This window comes from Ciconia boyciana, chromosome 7 (assembly GCF_034638445.1).
Source record: "Ciconia boyciana chromosome 7, ASM3463844v1, whole genome shotgun sequence".
NCBI lineage: Eukaryota > Metazoa > Chordata > Aves > Ciconiiformes > Ciconiidae > Ciconia > Ciconia boyciana.
The window spans coordinates 59,090,612-59,113,637 of NC_132940.1; the positions used below are offsets into that span (position 1 = coordinate 59,090,612).

General features: G+C 44.4%; 1 protein-coding gene across 2 annotated transcripts in view; it reads right to left on the reverse strand.

Annotated features, from left to right (window-relative positions):
• KCNMB2 (potassium calcium-activated channel subfamily M regulatory beta subunit 2) overlaps window positions 1-23,026 on the reverse strand; it is a 158,650-nt gene that overhangs the window by 84,370 nt on the left and 51,254 nt on the right. Inside the window, exon 1 of one of the 2 annotated variants that reach the window (XM_072867639.1) lies at window positions 19,705-19,770. The exons of the other annotated variant lie outside the window; for it this stretch is intronic. The gene's annotated coding sequence lies outside the window, so the exon portion shown is untranslated. Of the gene's footprint in view, window positions 1-19,704; window positions 19,771-23,026 lie in introns of those variants that run through there. 2 annotated transcript variants of the gene reach the window in all.

The window sequence follows — 23,026 nt, forward strand, 5'->3', positions numbered from 1 at the left end:
TTGGAAAACAGCATTTCTCTCCAAATCCTCCCTGTCTTAGTCTGACAAGAAGATATATACAGGTACATAGGATGTGCTCAACACTAGAAAGATATATCACTGATGAAGTAAGAACTTTGTGGATGGATACCTGCAGGTTTAATGCATAAACAAACCCTCTTTGCTGCAGTGCGTTGCTGCCTGTTGCAATCTTCTAGTGAGCAAAAGTATGGTACGGAAAGCTTTTTTGCCTTTTGCCAGCAGATTGTCTTCAAATGCATAATTGGTACCAAGTTGTGACACTACAAAAGCCAGCAAAAAATGTAACTGATTATCAGAAAGCAGGATTTGCCAGAGAGAAAGAGTTTTCTCCCTGGTTTTGTAGACCTGTTAAGTTAGTTTAGCTGACCATGTAGGGTAGACAAGTGCTGCAGCAGCTTATGGCTCTCCTACTCTCTAAGTACCTACAGCTGCTCTCCACATTCCCCTCCTGTCCACTCCTCATAGCTATTTTGATCCCAGGCATATATTGCAAGCATCTGAAAAGGTTTGCAAAGTGGCATTACCCTGTCTCCAGCCAGCAGGACTGTTTGCCTTCTCCACTTGACGTGGGAGCCCTGGGGTGCAGGAAGTGAGCTGCAAGGACACCACGTGGAGAGGTTCTGGGATCCTTCCATTAGAAAAGCAAAACAGGACCCATCCTCAGGACTTTTCCCTGTATGAAGGCAGTTTTTATTCAGTCTTTCTATTTGTCACAATATGCATATGAAACCATCCTCTCTTGACCTGTGATAACTGGTGTGTGAAGATCATGTGCCACTCGCAGTGATTACAAGGCCGCTTTATCCAGCACGGGGCAAATCCTGGGGCTTTTACTCAGATTCTTCTCAGCCATTTTTTCAAGCCAAAGATCTCCTTTAGACAAGCTATCTGTAATTATAGCTGAGCTATAATTCACCATTCCCCCAGTAACCATCTCATTTCCCCGTCCCCCACTTTTGCCTTGCAGAGCGTACCTGGCTCGAGACCTCATTTTGCCTTGGACGAGCTCAGAGGAGGCCAAGGTGAGATGCTGTGATTTGACCCGACTCTAGCTGAAGTCAATGCAACTTTTATCTCTCTCATCCTATTCATTTAATATATATCAGGGTAGGGTTTTCCAGATGGGTATGATGTTTGCAGTAGTGCTATGGTGCGGTAAATAAACATCAAAGCCCACTGTGCCTATAGAAAATAAATTTGCCCCAGTGAGCTCGCAGCGCAGGGCAAAGGTAGCTGCAGTGTGTTGAAAAAAGACATCGAACGTAAGGACCCAGAGGTAAAAGAAATAAGCAAGAAACTCTGCTCCACATGTACGTAGGAAGTTTCTGATCAAAAGTAACACACTTTTTAGATTACGGGAGTTGTTTATGAAAACAGCATCTGGGGATTTTTAACCAGTACAAATGAAAGGAGCTTGTCCTCCCTGCAATTTGTCAGTCTCCAACTTCTCGCCTCCTGGTTGCACAACTCAAAACTGGGCTTTTATCTGAGGAAATGAAATTTAGTAAAAAATATTTTTATAAAAGCAATCTGATCCCTAAGACCAGGGGGAAAACATTACAGCTGCAGTATTTAATATAATTTAAAAGCTGATTACCCTGTGTGTGGAATAAGTACTTTTCATGAGGCTTTCTACTATGTATGGTATGCACCCTAATTCGTATTAATGGCTCCTAAGGAGCCATCATAGTTTATCAAGAAAGTAATATGCATTTTAAAAGCACTCAAATAGAGATTTACATGATAAACCTTAATGACTCCGGAATGCATTATTAGCTATCGTACACTTCCAGAAGCAGTCACTCACTTCTGGCAAATTAGATAATTCAAGAAGCCCATGAAAAACTTCATCTCAGAATTAAGCTGTTGTTCAGCCACTCTCTAGGATTTATTTCATGCATTACAGGGCGCTTCCCACTTCAGCCTTTGTATGGCAAGTGGCTATTTTGTGTGCAGGAACATTGCTGTGATCCCTTGTAAGGAAAACAACCTGTTAAGCTTTAAAGCTCATTATTTATCTTATAATGGCCTTATATCTCTGGCAATATTTCCCTGCAATTGTTCTGTCAGCCAGATGTTAAGTAAGATATCAGTATAAACCAGTTTCACAATATCTGTGAAATATGGCTGGAAGATAACAACGTTACTGAGATGATGTTTTTAAATCATGACAAAAGCCAGCCAGTAAATTGATAGCTTCCGTAAAGCCAATGGAAAAATTAATACTGTGGAGAAGTGGGGCTAGCAACTGCATTTCCCCCAGCAAGATGAGATCAAAGCAACTGTGAAAATGAAAATTCAATGATTCTTAATTGTGCTGAAGATTAGGACCCCCATGATACAAAGACTCGCGTGGAACAAGAAAAAAATACATCCTAGGGAATAACTATGTCCTCCAAGTTAAAGGACTAGCTGACTTTTCTCTGTCCTAGTCCAGATAATTTTACTTTAAATGTACTCCTTAGTGAGACTAGTCATGTCCTTAAAAATGAGTGATTTACACTTTTCTTCCACTGACTTCTGAACGGACATTTTCATGCTGTCAACTCTCCATTTTTTGGCTAATCTGTATCTGCGATTATTCTTATGTGGACAGCCTCAGTACTAGGGACACGCTTTGTGCTGTGGCTGGTGTTGCTAGCTGGTCAGCGCCATGGTACTGTCTGGGCACGAAAGGCTGCCAGCCCAAAAAAGGGAGGAAAGATTTAACTGCCCAGACCCGTCGTCTGCATCAGCATGCAGCCAGTGTGCTGCCACAGCACTGCCTAGAAGATTTTTTTTGTTTTCTTTTTGTCCTTAGACCTGCTTCCCCTGTGGGCTGCTTGTGCCTCTGTGGTTTTACACCTTCTGTGCAACTTTGGAGGAAAGCTCTCTGGAGCACAGGTTTGAGGGGCTGCAAATGTTTGCATATTCCACTGCAATCTAGAGAGAATTAATAAGAGTGGAGAAACAGGTTTTAAATGCGCTATACTTTTTAGATACTTAGATACCAGAGGGCATTAGTCAGCTGGAGCAAACTCAGATAGCTAACAGCTGGTGAGGCAAATTGTTCTGAAAGATTAAAAGCCTTGACTTACCTTGAGTAGTGGCACTATAAATGTCTACCCACTTTTGCAGGGCATGTGCTGCAAAAGATCAGTTGCTCACTGTGGTTAGGGGAAGGACGTAATGAGGGAAAATAGGATCAAAGGGGAGAAGGATAATTTTACCTAGCTGATCTGCTCTTTACCCGTGCCTCTGCATGAGAGGATAGTGAGAAAAGTGCATGCAAATGTGAATTATAGCTGAGTGGGGCAAAGCAGGAGCTGGCAGAAGACTGGGCTGGCTGTGTCAGAGCAATGACCAGCAAACACCCAGCAGTAGATGTATGGCTTGCATTACCCAAAAGTTGTTATCTGCTGGACTGCAGAGCAATTAGTATGACAAAATAACATAAAGCTGGTTAGTGCAGAAGTGATTAGTGTAGTGCACTGATTGCTCCTCACCTGGGCTCAATTGCAAATGGGGCAGCCAGAGTGTGAGCAGTGGTGGCCAGCCCAGCACTGCGGGCACCAGCTCTGTGGCGGGGGAAAGCTCGGCCAGCCGTCGCTGGCAGCAGGATCCTCCTGCCTGGATGCCCAACAGTGAAGGAGAGGCTAGAAAAGGCTGCCTGGGGCTTTCCGGGGGATTTGCTTGGATGGTTTGTTGTTTTTTAAGGGCTGCGTAGCAGGGGCTGAAGGAGCAGGGTCAGGTTGCTGCCTGGAAGGAAGGGGATTGTGCCATCCTTGTTCTTTCAAAGAAAAAAAGCAGCTTTTTGGGAGTTCTGTGTACCTTGTAGGGCAGTGATAACTGAGTTTACTGCCTTTGGAGCCCCTCTGCCCAGACAGCTTTCAGGCCACACACGAGTTCACTGCAATGGGAGCTTTGTTGCAGGGGAGGAAGGAGCCCTGGCTTATCCCCAGCTGACCCACACTCATTACCTGTTTATAAAAAGGCTAAATGTCCATGAATGCAAGCACAAATCTGAAAAACTGGGCTGCCTCCAATCGAGCTGCAGCTGGTGTTTGGGTAAATGACATGCAGCTTTGTCTTGTGCTGGGCAGTGGAAAAGCGGAGGTTTGGGAGCTGCTGGGAGCTCCCAAACCTTGCTGGGAGCAGTGCTCGCCTTCCCTTGGACAGGGTGGCCCTGAGACACCACAGTCCTGCCTCGGTCCTTGCTTTATAACCCCTTTCAACAGTTCATCAGAAGCAGACAGGGTCAAAGGCCACTTTTAATTTACATTTTTCCTTAGCATGTGAGACAGAAAGGGGAGGTGAGTCTCCCACTGACATTTCTCTGTTGAGTAGCTGCTCAAGAAAGTGAAAAACAGAGAGTCTGGACACATCTTCCCATCCCTTCCCTTGAGTGTCTCACTAATAGCTGCCTGGGATGGATTTCCAGCTGTGTTAATTACCTCTAATTGGCTGCAGCTTTCTGGCCAGCCTCACTTCTCCCCAGGAGGTGATGGCCCAGGGGGAAACAGGGGTGACCCGAGCTGAGGAGCTGCTCCTGCTGCCTGTGGCCAGAGACCCCCTGCACATCTTCCCCCAGTGCTCAGCACTGAAGCACCTTGGGCATCTTAGCATCTCTGGGTACTCAAGGGAAAAATAAATGTTTTAGCTCCCCCTAGTTTGATAATAACTTTAGAAATATGCATATAAACCCAACATTTTTTCCACGTGGGTTTCACGTCATAGATTTCCTTCAGGTGCCTGATTCTGCTGATCTCAACTGGAGCATTTATATGAGTTTCTAGGAGCTGTAATGGGAAAATAAACCTTGAAAAGGGAGTTTAAAGTGTTCCTATAAAGACACAATGAAGTTTTCCTTCCCTCCTACCTCAAAGCTAGACTTCGCTTCGTGTGCTTGAAAAAAAAGCTGGTTAAGAGTTTTAGGTGTGTTTGGTATCTGTTTATGCGAAATCTAGGGCTTAGCTGTGATGAGATAAAAGTAAATCTGGCTTTATTGTTTCTCTTCCTCATCTAAGTGATCACAGAAAGAACAGCCATAGCCCTAATACTCAGACATGCTCCTTTCACGTTTAGTTTTTGCTTGTATTAGTGTAAGTCAGACTTTGAAATGAATTTTCTGCAAATTTGTTTGTATGAAGTTTGGCACAAAGCAAATTTGAAACTTGGCACGGCAACAGTGAAGGGGAAACCATTCAGAAATCCAGAGAAACAAGTCTGGCAGCGTTTCAGCGTTATTTACCTTGATCTAAAATCTCACTTGTGAATACTGGGACTAGTAAAAAATATGCCGTGCTCCTCTCTTCTCTCCTCCTTTGTTAACCTGGTAGTACTCATTAACTGAGAGGCCTGTGGGTCTTGTACTACGCCCCAACATCCATCACAAAAAATTGTGCTAATTAAATAGGTAACTGAACAGTTTGGTGTGGGAGTGCAATTTCTGAGATGGAGTGGACATGTCTATAGGTAATGTGAATACTTTGAGTAATAATATTTAGCTCTAATAAATTAGATTTTGGAACGGCCATAAAAATTCATGCTTCAAGGCTTAAAGTTTATCTCTGTCAGGATAAGACCTTCATTGGCATAGATTATCCTGCATTTACCAATTAAGGAATTTCTTGTATCTTCCTTAGGAGACCATTGCTGGCTGGTTTTGAAGACAGGACTGTGTCTAGGCAGGGCATTTGTCTTACTGAGGTGGCAGCTCTCACACCAGGTGCAATGACCCAGGGGGATAAGACAAAAACGGGCACGATTCCATGAATGTAGGAGTAGGAGACATTAACGGGGGTGTAGTCATTGCGCTGGGATTTGGGAGACTGACTGCTAACTTTGTTTTAGGCTTCCTACATGTTTTTGGACAATACGCATAATTTTTCTGTGCCTTTGCTCATCTGCTTTCAAATAAGAAAATACCACCCCTCTTCCCACACCTTTTCAGTCAAAACACTAACCCTGTACTGAGTAGGGATCTGTTCTTGCTACGGGCTGGTATGGCAAGTACCTGGCACTGTACAAGCATGGAACATTGGTTGAATTTGAGGGTTTTCATTTTTAGCTGTGATGCTGTTGCCACTCTTGATGATAAGGATGACAGCTGTAGCTTTGCATTTTCTGAAGTTTATTGGTTTCAGCATTTGTTTTTATGTTTCATTTTCTTGTGTTAAAAACTGCTTTTCACACATAATAGCCTGTTTGTTCGATTTTTCAATTGTGAGGATGGATAGTAAAGACAATCAGGAGTTAGCAGAACGTGAAGTAATTTGACAATATCACTAGAATCTGAATTAAGAAATCAGGGTTAATTTATGATAAAATGCTTCTTGTGCTACACACATTCTGTCCTATTCACATGGATTTAGCAAAAAAGATACCATGGAGCAAGACACATCTGAAATCTTAGGAGCTGGGGAAATGATGTCAGATATAATTTGTAACTGTTTTTTCATGTCTGGAAATAAAATAAGTTATAGATGAAACAGATGAGTTAAGAGAGGAAGAGGAACTCTGGATAAGCAATGTTTCCTAGTCATGTACACGTGAAATCCAGAAATATAACATATAAAATAACACATAAGAAGGAATGGAAAAAAAATACTATCCTGGGAAATGTGTGCTTGAGAATCTGAAAGGCAGATACTGCTTCAGAGATGGAAGATTTGTTTCTGTAGTTACTATGAAAGCTCATGAATGAAAATGTCGTTTTTCTGGATTTATGATATTATACAGTGCAATTTAATGGCAGGCAACAAGCTCTTTGAAAGAAGAGCTGATGGTCCGGTTCCCATGATGCTGTAAATACACCCCCCCACCCAGAAAAAAATAGCCGGAGAGAAAGAGCTAAGAAAACTGTACCGTCTCTAACTGCCCTTCCACCTTTCACTTCCTTGGCCAGACCACTACTGCTCTGCTTCTTTCCTCCCCAGGATATTAGTTATCGTGTAACCAGCCTTGGATAGCTGCAAAATAAACATTCAGTACCTGCGATACAGCAATTCATTCGCAGCTGCTACTGTCCCGATCTTTCATCCCTCTCTGCTGCTCACACCAAACAGTTTAGAAATATGAATAAGGCCCTCCAGGAAAGCGAAGCATCCAGAGAGAACGTGAGCTTGCCGTGTGTGTTTAGTTGCTGGGGTCTGTGCAACCTTCCCTGCACAAGGGCAACACTGGCTCATTGCTCAGCATGCTCTTGGGCTGCACCCGGCGCTGGGTCAATGCACTTGACTCTGCAGGATGACCAACAGCCTGCAAGAGCAGAGGTGGCCGGAGGTTACTGCTTTTGTAGCAGTATACAGTATGTCATGCGGAGCTGGCGGGGTTTCGCTCGCTGCACATCACCAGTTCGGCGCAGTAGGTATCTCCGCGTTTAAGGAACATGGAGTGGCCAGCAGGATAATGCCAAGGGTGTATCAAACATGGCCAGCTTATTGCTGCCCTGCCCCTCTGAGACGTTGCAAAAACATACATCTAGGTGCAAAACTTACACAGCAAACGTGCATACTCTTGGGGTTTCATTTCTTCTGTGAAAGAGATACTCAGACCTGTCAGCCTGCGGTTGATTGGCAGTCCTGCTCAGGGGGGCAAGAAACGGAGCGAGAAGTGCCTGCGTGAGGCTGCGGGAGGGCTCTGGCTGCAGCAGGGACTTCAGTCCTGCCGAAATCCGGCCTGGGGGACTCGCCGGGGGTCACCACGTGGTGTGACACTCACGAGCTCCAGCCCTGCCGAGCTCATTTTCCCAGCAGGTTGCCCTCCGCGCAGGACCCTTCTTGGTACCTCTCCGATGGACCTCTCCAAAGCCCACTGGCACATCCAGAGGGGTGGGAGAAATGGGCTGCTGCCTCTCCTCCCACGGCTCGGGCGCTCCCCATGGTGTTGTCCAACGCCTTTTGCAAGTGTTGCATTCACGTGCGACATCTAAACACATTTAATTGATCTTTATGGCTATATGTTTGTCTTCCACCTGGCACGACCTGAGGCTTTAATCAGCTACCATGTCACACACGTCAATAATAAATATGCCAATTAGATAAAATTATGCTTATTAGTTTGGTAACTACTTTGCGTTATGTATCATGCATGAAGGTACACAAATGTTGCTGTATGCTAGCTGTATGGTCTCACAAACTGAATACGGAGACACTGACTCGCATCTCATCCCGGCAACTTGCTCCTGCACCTCTGCTTGAAGCAGCTAACAATATGAGTGCTTCACCACAAAAAAATAGAGACTTTTGATATTAGGTGACACTGTTACAAAACAAGCTTATATGACTATTTGTGACCTTGAAATCCCTTAATATAAAATCACTTGCCCACATCACGCCTGTTTTCTAACCTGTAGGAAAGGTGTGATAACTGCTAGTTGTTTTATAGGGGCAGGCTGAAAATGAAAGAGCAATGCCCCTGTTCTTGGTTCTCCGTTTCCCAGGGAAGACTGAAGGCACTCTTGATGCCAAGCTGCTTTGAAGATTTACCCCTTAATTTTGGCAACTCTTTGAAGATAAATTGTTGTTACTGTTGGTGTTTCCAGCTTTCAGCAGATCCCAAATTTGTGATCTTGTATTTCTGTCTCCTACCAGCCAAAATAAGGCAGTGCACAGCCACCTTGTAATGAACAGAAGAAAGGCAAGTGGCTTTGTCATACCTCTGATGAAATATTTGTATTTGATTTTGTATCAACTTTGAGACAAGAATCTGGCTGGTTTTTTGTCCAAAACAGTTTGCTCATCTTTAGTTGACTAAAAAAGGTCTTTATAGTCAGTCTCTGGCTATCATTGGCACCATGCTTTATAATCCCTTCTGTTGGGTTATTGAACTCCATCATAAAAATAGTCAAGGTTTTTTCCCCTTCATCACTGAGGGATACTTTTCATATTCTAATCCCTTTAGGGTAAGGCGATTTGACACCTAATACAATTTTCAAGGCAGAATATATTATGAAGGCAAAATTAAGCAATAACATTTATTCTCTGATTGACTTTATAAACTCCTAACACATCTTGGCACACTTTTTTATATCTCTGACATATGCATAAGAGATGAAAGTTATCAGCATAAAGAAATGCAAAAATCATTAAGGATGCTGTCACAGGTGACTGATATTTATTCACGCACATCTGGGGGGCTTCTGAGGCTTACAGTGTGTTTCAATAGAAATTACAGGGTTGGGGTTTTTTTTAGTATGAACAGTTGTTAAATGTGTGAAAGCTAGTGAAGTCAGAGGAGCTTTACAAAGACAAATGCATGAGCAGCATGACAGCTGGTGAAACTCATTGATGAATTCTAGTAAGATTGATTGGAAAGAATCATCTCAAATTCTCGTGTGTTGGTGGATTTTAAATTAATTATATTTTAACTGCTGTGGAGACAGACCTGAGAATAAATTTGTGGAGCCCAATGTAAGTGGCTGTTCAATAAATGAGAGAGGAATAGAAAAGTAATCAACATTTTAGCTGTGTACAGAATGAAAAAGAAATCAAACACTGAAAATATTATTACAATGCCATTAACATAAATCAATTGCATGCTCTATTCTCAGAATCTTTTTTCATTTCTGGTCATCCTATCTCATAAAGTCTTTAATGGATATAAAAAGAGTGCAGAGACTGACAGTGAAAATGATTAGAGACGTGTAAAGATTTTTTTAAGAGGGGAGGCAATGAACTGGGACTACTTAGAAAAAAGCTTTAGCTCCAGTAGGAGACTTAAACACCCCAGCAGGACCAAGGCAGGTTGTAGGTGGAAGATGTGATCCCTTGACCACCTTACCTCCTCCCCAGCCCTCAGGGTCCCTAAACTCCATAAGCATGTTGGGTTTTTAATTTGAGGCCCCAGAGGCTTACGGTTGTGCATCTGTGCCAGCTGTTGCTCCTGCTGTGGGTCACGGAAAGGCCCTGTGGCACTAAGGTACATGGCAAGCAGGAACAGCTTGCCCCGACTTATGGGACAGGCGTGACAGACTGCAGCCCAGCCTGGGGCTCTTCCCGAGACCTGCGGTTATAGAAACAGTTGAAATGGCCCAAAACGCTATTTAAAAAGACGCAGTTCTCTGAAAGACCCATGGAAGGTCTCGCCCTTGAGAGGTGGTTCTGTGCCACATATCCCTTGATGGAGGAGGGATTTCAAGCCTTTCCTATCAGCGCCTCATTCCAGGTACCTTGGTTTGGGGAGCACCCAGCGCAGCACGCCGGCTGACCCCAAGGATTTCATCTCCCTGCCCCCTCCAGAGCCAATTGCTAAAATGAAGCGGATGGTACTTCTTTGTTATGCTAAAATATTTGCCACAAGAGACACACCAATTGCTTAATACGATTTAAAAAAAAAAATCTAGAAATTTCTGTAGGTAAGGAGAGCATATATCAGCTTTATTGAGCAAGCTAAATATTTTAAAGGATATGTTATCTCATGCTTTAAGGTATAAATCAAACACGCAGCCACAGCAGGTTCGGGCAACGGTTCTCTTCTTGGCAGGTTCCTCTGCAGTTTTGTGCCGGCCCGGAGGACACGCACAGGCTGGTGGGATCCCCAGGCGCGATGCAAACTGGGGTTCCTACGGGCAGACTTCTTGAGGCGTTTCAGCAAAGGGGAAAGAGATCTGTCTTCCCTGCCATTGCATTCAGGATGGGCTCAGCCCCCTGCTCACACGGGTGTTCCTGAAAACCTCATCCCTTCTACTTTGCTCCTTGGCAAATGGAAGGGAGAAAAGAAACAGAATTTCTGAGTGAGATGTAAATAACGTTTAGCGAGTGGGCCTTGGAGTTGTAGAGAAACTCATGCACTTATGCTTAAATCGTTTTGGTGGTTGATTTAGAGCCAAATCCTGCTGGCCTTACTGAGGCAATTAGCCTGATTATTGCCAGAGGGATACTCACACAATTAAGGTGAGCAGTGTTTGCTCTTTATTCCAGAAACCAGTTGTCTGTGCAGAAGTAGTTGACACAGCGTAGCTGTGCGGAGGCAGTACGGTGACAGGCACCGAGAGAAACCTTCAAACCCAGACAAAAACCTGGTGTGTTTCAAAGAAGAGGGATGGATAGACAGACCATCCACCTGACACTGCTCTGAGTGGAAAGCTAAAACCTGACAGCGAGAGACGTGTCCTCGCGTGTTTGCTCTGCGGGACTGCAACTGTTGTTGCTTCCCCAGCTTCTCCAAAGGAGAGAACCAGCTAATTTGATCTACAATTGCCATTTATCAAAAAGAGCATCTGAAGTCTTCCCATGATATTTTTTCCCCCTCTCCCTGCTATTTATAAGGCACCTATCAATGTGGTACATAAGTACCATCTGGATATCTGGCTAGTGACCAGCAGGCTGTGATATGTGAGGCTTTTTAAATAGAGACAAGCAGAATGGAGAGTAGAAAGAGCAGACAAAGAGTGGAAAGAGTAGACAAACAGAGCATGTTTTAATGGAGGCTGAAGAAGGTATAAACGAACTCAGTGACAAAGAGGGCTGGCGAAATACCTTTGTCCAAGATTTCCTGCTCAAAGAAGAGGTGGAGTACGTGAAAACTTCTAGGAGCCTCCCTAGGTACATTCAAATTGCCTGGGAAGCGTGCTTGCAGACTAGCAGGGCTGCTGCATCAACTCTGTAGATGAACACTCACGGCAGAGCACGAGCACTTCTGCAGAGGAAACTTCTCTCTGCTCTGCCAGGAGAACCTCTGCACCTTGCGCTGGATGACAGCACTTATTTGCATTCACGGCACAGATGTGCTGGAGTTTTATTAAGGAGGGGCACAGCTTTGAGAGCAGGAATCCTGATTTCCTTCTCCCTCACCCTGAATTCAAGGAAATTTAGAGGTTTTATTTGGCTCATAAGAAATCAAAGAAACTTTGCAAAATGGGAATTTGCCTTTTTGATCGACCTTAAAAGTTTATGAATAGTCTAGTACAAGGTTTTAGTGTGAAGACACTTGTGTCTTCTTGGTGATGATACATTCACTCATGTCAACAGAGTTTACTGTTTGTGTCAGTACTGTCCCCCATGTTGGTGCCTGTGTGTGCAGAAAATAATGTCTCAGTCTGGCAGAATATCATTGCTAAGAAAACTTCTGTTGTCAATTACTTGGAATTTTCCCTGAACTCTGATGATTCTGGAGCAGAGTTAAGGCTTCTGGTGTTATGACAGAATTTTGCAAGTTCTGTGATGGCTTTTGACAATCCAGGTCCCAGCAGGCAAAGACTCCTCACTTGAAATCAATCAACTTCTTCATCACACAGGAAAAAAATAAAAAAGAAGCCTGTCTAGAAACTCAAACCTAGTTTAAAAGGGGATCCTCTCTGTGCTGAGTTACTGCAGATATCTCTACACGACAAGCATATTCATGTAGGGAACCATCTAAAGGCAGGCGCACCTAACAAAGACATCCTGTTCACGCTTAATGCACCGGATAAATTGTTTTAAAATGCAGAGTTATTTTGTGAGTTCTTAGTGAATAAGCGCATCCACATATGCATCTCTGAAGAGATTTTTTAATTAATTGCTTTCAGTCATTTTCTTTTAGTAAAATTAGAACAATGATGGAATAGACTGGCTGCGGAGTTTGGCCGAGGAAAGATTATACTAATCCACTTGAAATATGACTAAAACAGAAAGCAAGAAGAGATAAAAGCAATTTTTTTCAAAGCTTGTTTACCTGTGACAAAATCCTTCCAAATCAGCTGCACACAAATTACTGGATCATCTTAATTAAACTCTACCAAAAAAGATTTTGCTGTGGACTTCTTGGGATATTTCACAACCAGACGGTATGTCCTGTGATGCTTTTTGCAAGATGGGGGAATACATGTTTCCTGCAATTAATAATTAGGAGAGCAGCAGAGCTTTCAAAGAGCAGAGTGGCAGCAAGATCACCATGTTATATGGAAGCAAACAAAGAGGGGGAATTTGTCAGAAGTTTATGCTATACCCTGATGCATCATTAACATGGGTTTTCAAAAGTCAGGGGACTTTTCATTTGCAGATCCTCCAGTTAACAAAAAGCTATGTTTACAAATGAACTTCCTTTGTTCCCTGCTTGGATTATTACTCCCTCTGCCTTGAAGTATATATGCTTTGTTGAAGGAATTGAAAGATGTCCTAGTTGCATTGATGTTTTCCACTCAGGCTTTGTTTCGAAACCCTTATTTCCTGGATCAGTAAACTTCACCAAATCACAACAGTCATCCTTACACCTGCTCCGCAAGGACTGTTTTTCACAGCCAAATCAATTCTTTCCCTATCACCACAACAGCAGCTCTGGAATTCAACATATAAGCTTAAAAACAATAGCTAGCATCAATAGCTAGATGGGCCCCGATGGTCGAAGACCAATGAGCGCAGACAAAGCTGTTGTCCTTTTCTGCCCTTCAGTTCTTTTAGAACTCTTGGGCTCTGCAACATGTTGCTGTGGTCAAGACGTAGTTATCTGAAGCCTGTTTCTGCAGCAGTCTCACTGGGTCATTAGGACAGAGGAATTTAGGGGTGTTTAGCTAGAACATGTGCTGTGCCAGGACTGTGACTGCTCCTTGCTCCCCATACCTCACTCCTGGCTATGTTCTTCTCTTGCTTTTCTTGCACCAGCTCTTGTGCTCATTGGCTCCCAACTGGGCTCCTTCAGCCAGCCAAAACCAAAGCACAGTTTCCTGGAGGTTTTGTGAGCTGAACTGGCTCCCCAGAGGGCCTGGAGAGCTGGAAGGTGCAGGAGGGGGTGGCTGGGTGGGAAGGGAAAGGCAGTGGGAGAGCAAGGGGTAATGCCAACCCTGGGGCAGCTGCAAGCTGCCAGGGCAGCCTGGCTGCGGGGTCCCTTGGGTTGTCCCCCCAAAAAAACATACACCCCTAACCAAGGTCAGAGAGTCAGTCTGTTTGGCAGTAGCACTGAGGAGCATTCCCGCTCCTGTGGATGGAGAGGGACACAAGTCTCCAGAAGGATTTTATATTCCTTTGTTTCCTCTGACTTTGATTTAACCATGGGCTGTGATGCTTTAAGTACCAGATATTAATTAGAAGTGGTAGGGAGTGTGTCCCAAAGGGATCATACTCCTGGTCTTCTCACTATTCCTAGTTTGACTTATTTCAAGTTATTGCTCTGAAACATTATTTATTCACTCAGGAGCCTGACGTTTATAAGGCCTATCTAAATTTGCAAATAACTAATGGTTGTCAGTAAGGAGTACCACTCTGCTGAGGTGGAAAATAGCTTGCCCGCAAATAAAATACAGCCAAGTATACTGAATGTTTTCTGCAATGCTTCTTTAAGGCAGGCAATGTTATCTTGCCCCTTCTTTGGTACCACGCCTCAGCAGGCACGCAAGGACAGTGCTGTCCAGAGGGCTTCTGCCAGGATGGCGACCTCGAGCAGATGAACAACTTTGGGCTCAAGCAGAAACTTTAGTCCCACTCTGATCCACTGACAGGGAAGTGGGGAAATGGGAGAAATGTTCTTTTGTCTCCTCTGGTCTTCAAAACCTTTCTGGAGGTGGTTCCTTTAGGACAATGCAGTGGCATACAGCGCAGGAGGAAGACTGAATTCAGACAAAATTGCTGGGTACCTGGGGATGGCTGGAGCACAGATCCTGGCTGCTTGTGCCCATCATGTCCGCAGTCTGGGAATCTAGCTATTACCCCCTTTCAGTGTTTTGGAGACTCTTAACATCTGCAGCTGGTTTGACATTTTTCTCCTTTCCCCTGAAGGACACCTTCCCCATTGCTTTTGGATCTACCGGTTCCCTGTGATGGAGAGTTGTGGTGCAGATCGGTGCCAGGTGCAGATCAGTGCCAAGGATTCAGTAGCCAAGAAAGGCTGGTGCAGGCTTTGATGAGGTGTTGTCCAGTTACAGGATGCAAAGGGTTACCTAAAGAGCTTGTGTGTTTACTGGAGTAGTTTTGAAAGACTATTGAGGACCTCAGAGCTGCCAGGTCACTCCTCCTGTGGAGTTACAGAAGTAGATGACAAATAAACAGTGGGGACGCCCAGGTGCACTTGTGACTGTGTCACTGCCTCCAACCTTTCCAGGATCTTAGAAGAAGATGCTACGGCTCCAAGATGTTGCTGTGTGTCCCTGCAGGGCTTGCCAGTGGGAGCGCTCTGCTCTTGACCAAGCATCAGAGGCACCAAAGCATGGACCAGAGGGGCAACCAGCAATGTGGGCAGAGCAAGCTGGGATTTGGCTTTTCCTGGTTTTTCCCTTTAAAAATTAACTACTTCTTTAAAAGTGGTCCATATAAAATTATATCACTTGGCACAAGCAGAGATGGGGGTTAATTATGGGCAATAGGACAGCTTTATATTAAGAAAGAAAAAGAGGTATTTCAAGACCTAACAGGAGCTTTAGTGGTATCCAGGGGGAGTTTCAAGTTGGAATTTCATTCCAGACCACATTGAATCAATTTTGGTCCCAGCAAAGATCCTCTGTGTTTGCTTTGATTTTAGTTCCTCTAATTCTTCTCGTTCTCTTACTCTTCCCAAGTAACATTAATCTGGCGATACACGTGCCCTGACGGAATATGAACGCACGTGCATTGCCCATAGCGACTCTCGCTGTGTGGCTCACACACAGCGCTTGCTGCGTGCAATTTAGGCACATTTCTGTTTTTAGGATAAATAAGGATATCTGGGATGACTGGACTTTAAAATCATTGAAAAGGTAAAAAAGGCTGCCTAATGAGGGTGTAACACTGCTGGTTGGCTCTGTACAGTCGCAGCAACCCTGTCGATTCAGCACACACCTGACTTACTCTACGTAAAGTGGGAAGTAGTTGGACAATACAACTCACTTGGTAGGAGACCTGAGGCTTCCTCCTATATGACATAAGTACAGGGCAAAGATAATTCAAAAGGCAAATATATTTGCGTTTTCTAACCTTTTCCTCCTCATTTGTTTCTGAGTCAAAAGAGCTTGGTGTTTTGACAGCTGAATTTTTTTTTGTTTCTGAGAAAAAACACTTGACAGAAATTCTTCGCCCAACTGATTTTCACTGCTTTTAAACCGTGCACCAGATGCTAGTTAGTTAGTTTTCTTCTTGTCTGTTATTTTCACAACTCTTCCATACCCCCCTGCATGTCATCAGACCCCTGCCTGACAAAAGCTAAACCGCGTCACCTCCTTGCTTGACTGCACCTGCAGCGAGCACCCACGTAGCACCTGCACAGGGAAGGACCGGGAGCAACAGCTCCAGGGCTTGCCATGGGCTGCGTCTGGTAAGACCACAAACCTTGAGGTTAATGACCCAAATTCAACAGATTCGTTGTTAAAAATTATACAGTATATTTATGTGTTCATGCTGTGTCAGTCCCTACCTCCTATGTACGTACTCTATGAGCAGCTGATCCCCCCTCTGCCAGTGGTCACTCTTATTTTTCTCCCCTTTCAATGTTTTCTCTCCTGCACTCGCTGTATCACTGCTGATGCTCTCTTGCTGTCCTCCCTGTTGGCTCTCTTCATGTCATGCAATGTGCAAGACAGGCACAACAGGAGAGGCTACAATGTGGAAAATTTAGAAATTTCTATTGCACAAAGGTGTGTTTTCCTTTTATTTTGGCTGCTCAAACAGCTTCCACAGGCAGCGTGGACTTATATGGGAGAGTTAGGGAGAATGTGGGGACATGGCAAACACTGTGAGAGAAAGGCCCATGTAGTGCGCGATGGATGACGCTGACTATTCATTTTAACTGAGCTGCAAGAATTCAAACACTTTTCATGAATATTCATATGAAACTGAAGGCTGTTTAACCCGGCTCTCACATCTGTCTGGTGGGAGCACTTCAGTGCTTATGTGTTGCTCGTATGACTACTTGCAAGACATGAATTTTAAACCTGACTGCTCAGATAGGGATGGAAATCCAATATGAAACAGTATACTTCGTTGTGAAATTTGCAATTCACTTTCTGTGAGTTAGCTATACAAATTATCTAATCAAGGAACACCACATGACTGAACTAAGCAACACAGTATGAATTTGCAAACATTTGTCATTCCCAAAAGATCTTTTAGCCAAGAATTATTCACTGAAGAAATTCTCAAATAATATCAAATAAATAAATTAGAAAATTGCGTGAGCTCCACAGACAATTCATAAGCAGAAGGGCAAGTGATATTCATGGCAAAAACTACTCATTGAGCATCTGAGGAAAACAGGGAAATTGTTTCTCAGCACAGTGAATCAACCTGATGCAGTTTGCTTCATTATCTGCTGTACATGGATGGAGCAAAGGGAGTGTTGAGAGATTTGGAGTCACTTCTGACAGGCTCTCAGATGAATGGATATTAGCTGCTGGCAGAAGTTTTTGTAAGTGGCAAATTTGTCTGGAATAGTTTTGAAAGCAGATTTAGTTTTGGTTCACAGGATTTGCAATATGTCTTACTTTACAGTTGAAAATGCCTGAAATGTTAACCTGCTCCTGCTACAAAATTTTGCTTTGTGTTTTGCTTGATCTGGAGCTCTATGTTCAGCCTTGTTCCCTGAGTACCACAGCCTGTATTTCCATTGCATCATTAGCACACTATCCTCACCCTTTTCGCAAGGCAGGGCTATTACCCTGTCCATTTTGCAACGAGGCTGGGGGACTGGTCCAGGTCCCCCGAGAAGTCTGTGGCTGGGCGCAGGTTGAACGCAGTCCCCCTCCTCCTTGTGGTTTTACCCCTTCAGCCCCTTCCCTCAGAAAGGCACTGAAGTAAAACAAAGTAAAATTGTCTAAGCCTCTGGAAAAAGTGAGACGGAGAAGAAAAAATAGGTACTTGATTTCCACATGCATTGCTCACTTCTGACACGGATTTAATATCTCTGCATAATATCTCTTTGATCCATACTGCAAACCGCTAGAAACAATTTCTTTGGAAGAAAGTTTTCCCTGTTATCATTATATACCAAGTAGTGTGTATAACACAGGTCAAAACGATTTTTTTCCCCAATTTGCAATGCAAAGTAATGCACTTGACTGAAAAGTTGTGGCTTGGATCAAATGGAGAATATTTACGTTATGTTTCTTAAAAGGAATTCTTACTATTCCTGATCCAATATTGCTTCTCTTTGGCATAATCTGTATTTACTTTGATGGAATGCATTTAGCACTTCTGTTGTTAAATTGTCATCAGTGTTTTGTTATTAAGTGAATTATATCATGACCTATTTACAATGTAGTATAATACACTGAAATTCTCCTTAAAGGAAACATTAGTTAGGGTGAGTAAATTCAAATTACTTGTTAAGTCCCTGCTATATAGGAATTCTTCTTGTAATGAAGATGTAATGAAAACAATCAGTCTAACAGAATTCTCTAAGTTGTGAGCTTTTGACAACAGTATTGTAAAGTATGCTTAATGACTCCCACATTAAAGTAGATTTTAAATGGCATCATAACCTTAATTTTAAAATTTAGCAGAGCAAGTGATACCATACGTCTTACTGCAAGATATGACTCTCAGCTCCTTTAAGTGCATTTTTAATAGCTCCTGTGAGAAGCATTTCCGCAAGCAGAACATTTTATTGTTACTAAATACCACTCGCTCTGAAGTCTCTCTGTTGTTTGGAAATGAAACTTTAATGCACAAGTCGAAACAATTCATCAACCCAGGGAACATCACACTCAGACCAAACACACCAAATGAGCGGGATTCTGCATGTGCATGGACACAAGATTTTCACTCATTAAGTTCCCACTACTTATCTTGGTGAGGGTCATATGCAATGACAAAAATGCAAACTTGCAGCCCAGCACTGACCAGGACCCCATGCAAACCTCACTGCCCTGTTCTGCCATGCAGACCCGACTCTTTGATGTTCGGACATTTTCTTGTCTAGCAATGCTAAACAGGCGCATCACAAAAAAGTACACAAGGCTTCTAACATTGTGCATCACCTCCTGGACTTCTGGCTGGGAAGAAACAAGCTTTTTCAAGGGGAAGCTTTCCTGTTACACTACTGAGTGTTCATTCCCCCCTCGGCCCTCGCTCCCGAACCTTTCAGCATCCAACTGAATGCCGTTTACATCCTTCCCCACACTGTTGTTTCTCGGAGGGAGGAGGGTGGCAGGGGGCTGGCAGTGGCACAGGAGGAAATCGTACCTTTTTCCATCTGAAACTACAATTCTCATCCAGCAAAACAATGCCAACAGTGCAGAGGAAGCTTTGATTATGCAAAATGGATGGACACATCATGTCTTTTTTTGCACTAGGTTATAACCTAAGGAGTTCCTCACCCGGAAAATCCCTCCCACCCCCCACCCCAGCTCTGTTTTCCCCTTTTCAAATGACATCGGTGGCACTCCAGACACATTTTACACGTTAATAGCATGCCTCCCTCATCTTACAGGCTCCATAGCCTTCCTCTTCGCCTTTTATTTTAGGACAGCTTCCCCTCTCCTCTCTCCCACCCCAGAAACAGCCCAGCTGGCTCGGCAGAAAAGGAGTAAAGTGTTTTCTGCATGACCTCTATGTATTTTACTCCGTGGGAAGAGCAACGTGGAATGCACGCTCAGCAGGCGGCAAGATTTGAGCCGGTTTGTCCTCGAGGCATTTCTGCTGTAAAATGCAGGACCATCAGCAGTATTTCCACCCTTGGCTCTCCCCCCACATCCCATCACCCCCTCCCCACCGCCGCCTCGCCGCTGCCGACTGCACCTGGCTGCGCTGGGAAAGCCAGGGAGCAAAGCACAAACAATGGGCACCGAACAGCAACAGCTCCCTTTGTTTCCCATGCAAATCCTACCTCCGAGAGTTGTCACATCTTCCTCCGAGGCGAAGCCTACTTATTAATAAACAGAGATCCAGCGGAATCCTCCAAACTGCCACCAGTTGTTAAGTGCTGTCATCGTTCCCTCCTGGTGCTTAAACCTTTTTGGACCATTAATGTCACAACCCCTGCTAACTCGCAGCTTAGTACTCCCTGCTCAAAATGTCTGAAATAGTTTGGAAGGACAATAGGAATGACAGGCACACTAGACAGCCATGCTTGAAATTAGTTATCTCAAGCCGACTTAAGGCTGTTTCGTAGTGCTTTTAAGGCATGCACTCGGTAGGGTTTATTAACCTAGGCTAGGCACGCCATTCCTGCTTTTATTCAGTGCTGTAAGAGGATGGCTGCTAGAAATGCAGCGATAGGTCTAACCCCATTCATCTCTCTGTAGTTTTTAAACCTCCCCGGGAGAGGAAATAGCTTCAGTCATCCTTAAACTTACTGAGGCTACTGTTTCTGCAGAGCAGGGTTTCACACATTGTTTTGAAACTAAGGAGAAAATCACTCCCGGGAATGGAAAGTGCCGGAGCTCTCACGACTGATGCGAACGGCAAAATGAACGCGACAGCATCCGCCCCCACCGCAAGCTGAGGCTGTCGCAGGAGTTAGTGGAAGTAGCGATTGGAAGCTGAAAGTTCATAAAACTCTATAAGGCAGATGTGGCACGAAGTGGATTAGGGGAATGTATGGATCGTGCTGTGGTCTGTTGTTTTTACAGAGTCACAGATGTACACTATGCTTCCCAAAAGGCAAAATACGGTTTGCAGATAGCAGAGTCTTGCAATCTGAATTTGCAAGTTGACGGCACCCGGGCTAACGATGAGCAGAAGAAACGTGAGCGATGCATGGCATTCGCGGTGCCTGTGATGTGTGGAAGAGGGGTGGTGAGAGGATGCTATTGGACACTGCTGTTTTCAGGAAAACCGTGCGCATCCCTAGGTCCTGGGTCAGGAATATTAGGGCTCTGCTGAGATCTTTTTCTTCTTGGTTGTCAGTTAATAACCAGCCTAGGTCAAGATGGATCAAAGCTTGTTAACATCTGCTGTCAGTTCAGTGCTGCTGATCTCAGTGTGGTTCCTAGTGGACAAATGTAAAAGCCACCAGCACAGATGTGTCCCTGCCAGCAGCAATGGCACACGGGCTGAAGGACTGGAGAGGCAACCTGGTGCCAAGGCAGGCTGGGAGAGAGAGCAAGTGGGGAGTTAGCACTTTTGCTGCTTGTTCAGCACCTGCCTGACTTTTTGGTACCACCCAGTTCACAGCCCTTGGCTTAAAATGAAAATACCATGCATGGAGACATCTCAGAAATGAATGGCGCTTAGAGAGATTAAGGAGGAAAGCAGAGCACGGTGAAAACCCAGCTGTAGCTGCCTCACAACATGGGACTGAAGGGGTTAAGAGAGCACTAATGGCAAATATGCATTAGGTTTTTAAATGATTGAGACCTGAGGGCAGTGAGGGCTGGTTAAGATGTGAGCCTTCTCTTTTGAGAAGATCTGGTTTGGATTTGTGTTGGTCCTTTGCACTGGTGACTGTTACGGACTATTTGCAAGTTGCCCTTGCAGGAGAGGAGGCTGCTTGGTCTGTGCTGAACCAGCTGGTAATTTCTGCCTTGTTCCCAGGGGGAAAGTGGCCAACTTAAAACCCTCTTTTTTTCCACATCATTTCCTGCCACCAGCACACCAGATGCCCACGCTGCCAAGGGCTTTACCAAACAGCATGTCAGCGTGTGCGCTCAGCGTGGGCTATAGCCTCTCCTCCTTCTGAATTGGCCTTCATGGAAAGTATTGAGTGACAGCAAGCTTGTTGCTGGTGTAAGCAAGACACAGATGTGGATGGAGACATCTGGGACTACCACGAGCATGACATTTGCCCCCGAATCAATATTGCTCCTAAAGGGCTGCTTTTGCCGTCTGTGCTTGCCCACGCCTGTAGTTGCTGTCAGTCTTGGGCATCCTCCCTTCCCCTTTTCACCCCCTGCACCTTACACAGTCAGTGTGTTGGAGGGGAGGGCTCAGGGCTCCAGGGTTTTTTCTCAGTTTACAGTGGGGGATTATTAGCACCTTAAGCTTCTCCCAAAATTGGTGGAAGCAAAGGGAACTTTGAATTTTGTAGGCGTGAATCTCAGGGTGGACCATTACATGCCGACTGCTAGCACGGCTGCCAGAACAATACCTGCTTTGTGAATAATTTAAATAATTTTTTCACTGCCACTTATCTAGCATTTTTCATAAGCAGTACATTCACCTTAAGGCAGAAAAATAAAAAGGGGAAAAAAGAAAAGTTGTCCTTGTCCTGAGCAATATACTTCTGTCTCACTAAGGGGCTCACTGTGCAATTGACTTGTAAGTGGGATGACACAGCAGTTCAAGAGACATTAGAGAGATTCCTATTGGAGATGCACAGGTCTAGGGGTGCTGACTTTGTTGATGATCTTTTGAGAGATTTCAGTACTGAACTGGACACAACAGTGTTCAATGACAAGTTAAAGTAAAGTAGGTGATCATTGCCACCCATGTCCACAGTTCACCAATTACATATGCTGAATGCAAGGTGGCTCATAAAAAATGGATGACTATCCCAGCTCCCCCCTCCCTTATGGATTGAATAAATTACCTACGGACCTCCCTGCCACAGTGATCCCAAAGGCTTCAATTCTTTGCAGTAGGTTAAGGTCACTCAGACTTGGTGGTCAACAGGTGATAACTATCTGTGAGAGCCACGTAACCGAACGGACAAGGAGATGTATTGGGTAGTAATTGAAAGGGGGGTAAACTGTTCAAGGTGTAAGCTGTAGGCCAATGGAGGATGATCAGAAAGATCTTCTAGGGGCTGATTAGTTCAAAATGGTTCAGTCTTAGGGAGATATTCTGAGATACTCGCCCTTTCCTCAGGCTTTTTCTAATCCCTGAGCAGCAACAGCAGCTGCCATCAGTGATGGGACTCGTGTACTCCCTACCCATGCCATGGCTCTACTGCTGTTGCATTTTTCTGATGCACCAATCTGCTCCTTGCTGGAAATAAGATACAGAGAGCGATGGAGCACTGATCTGATCAGTATGGCAATTTTCTGGCCTCCTGGACTCTATGAATGTTGCAAAGTAGGATTGCCCTGGGAAACAGAGGGCTCACATGTGCTTTCACTTTGCTCTCCATCAGCAAAATCCTGTTGACTCCTGTAGGAGCTGAGATTGCTGCTCAGCTCTGCAGCAGTAACCCCTCTTTGAGAAAACTCATCACTTGCAAAGAAGTTGCAACAATTTAGAATGCCTCTGTTTCTGACACGTGTTTGTTT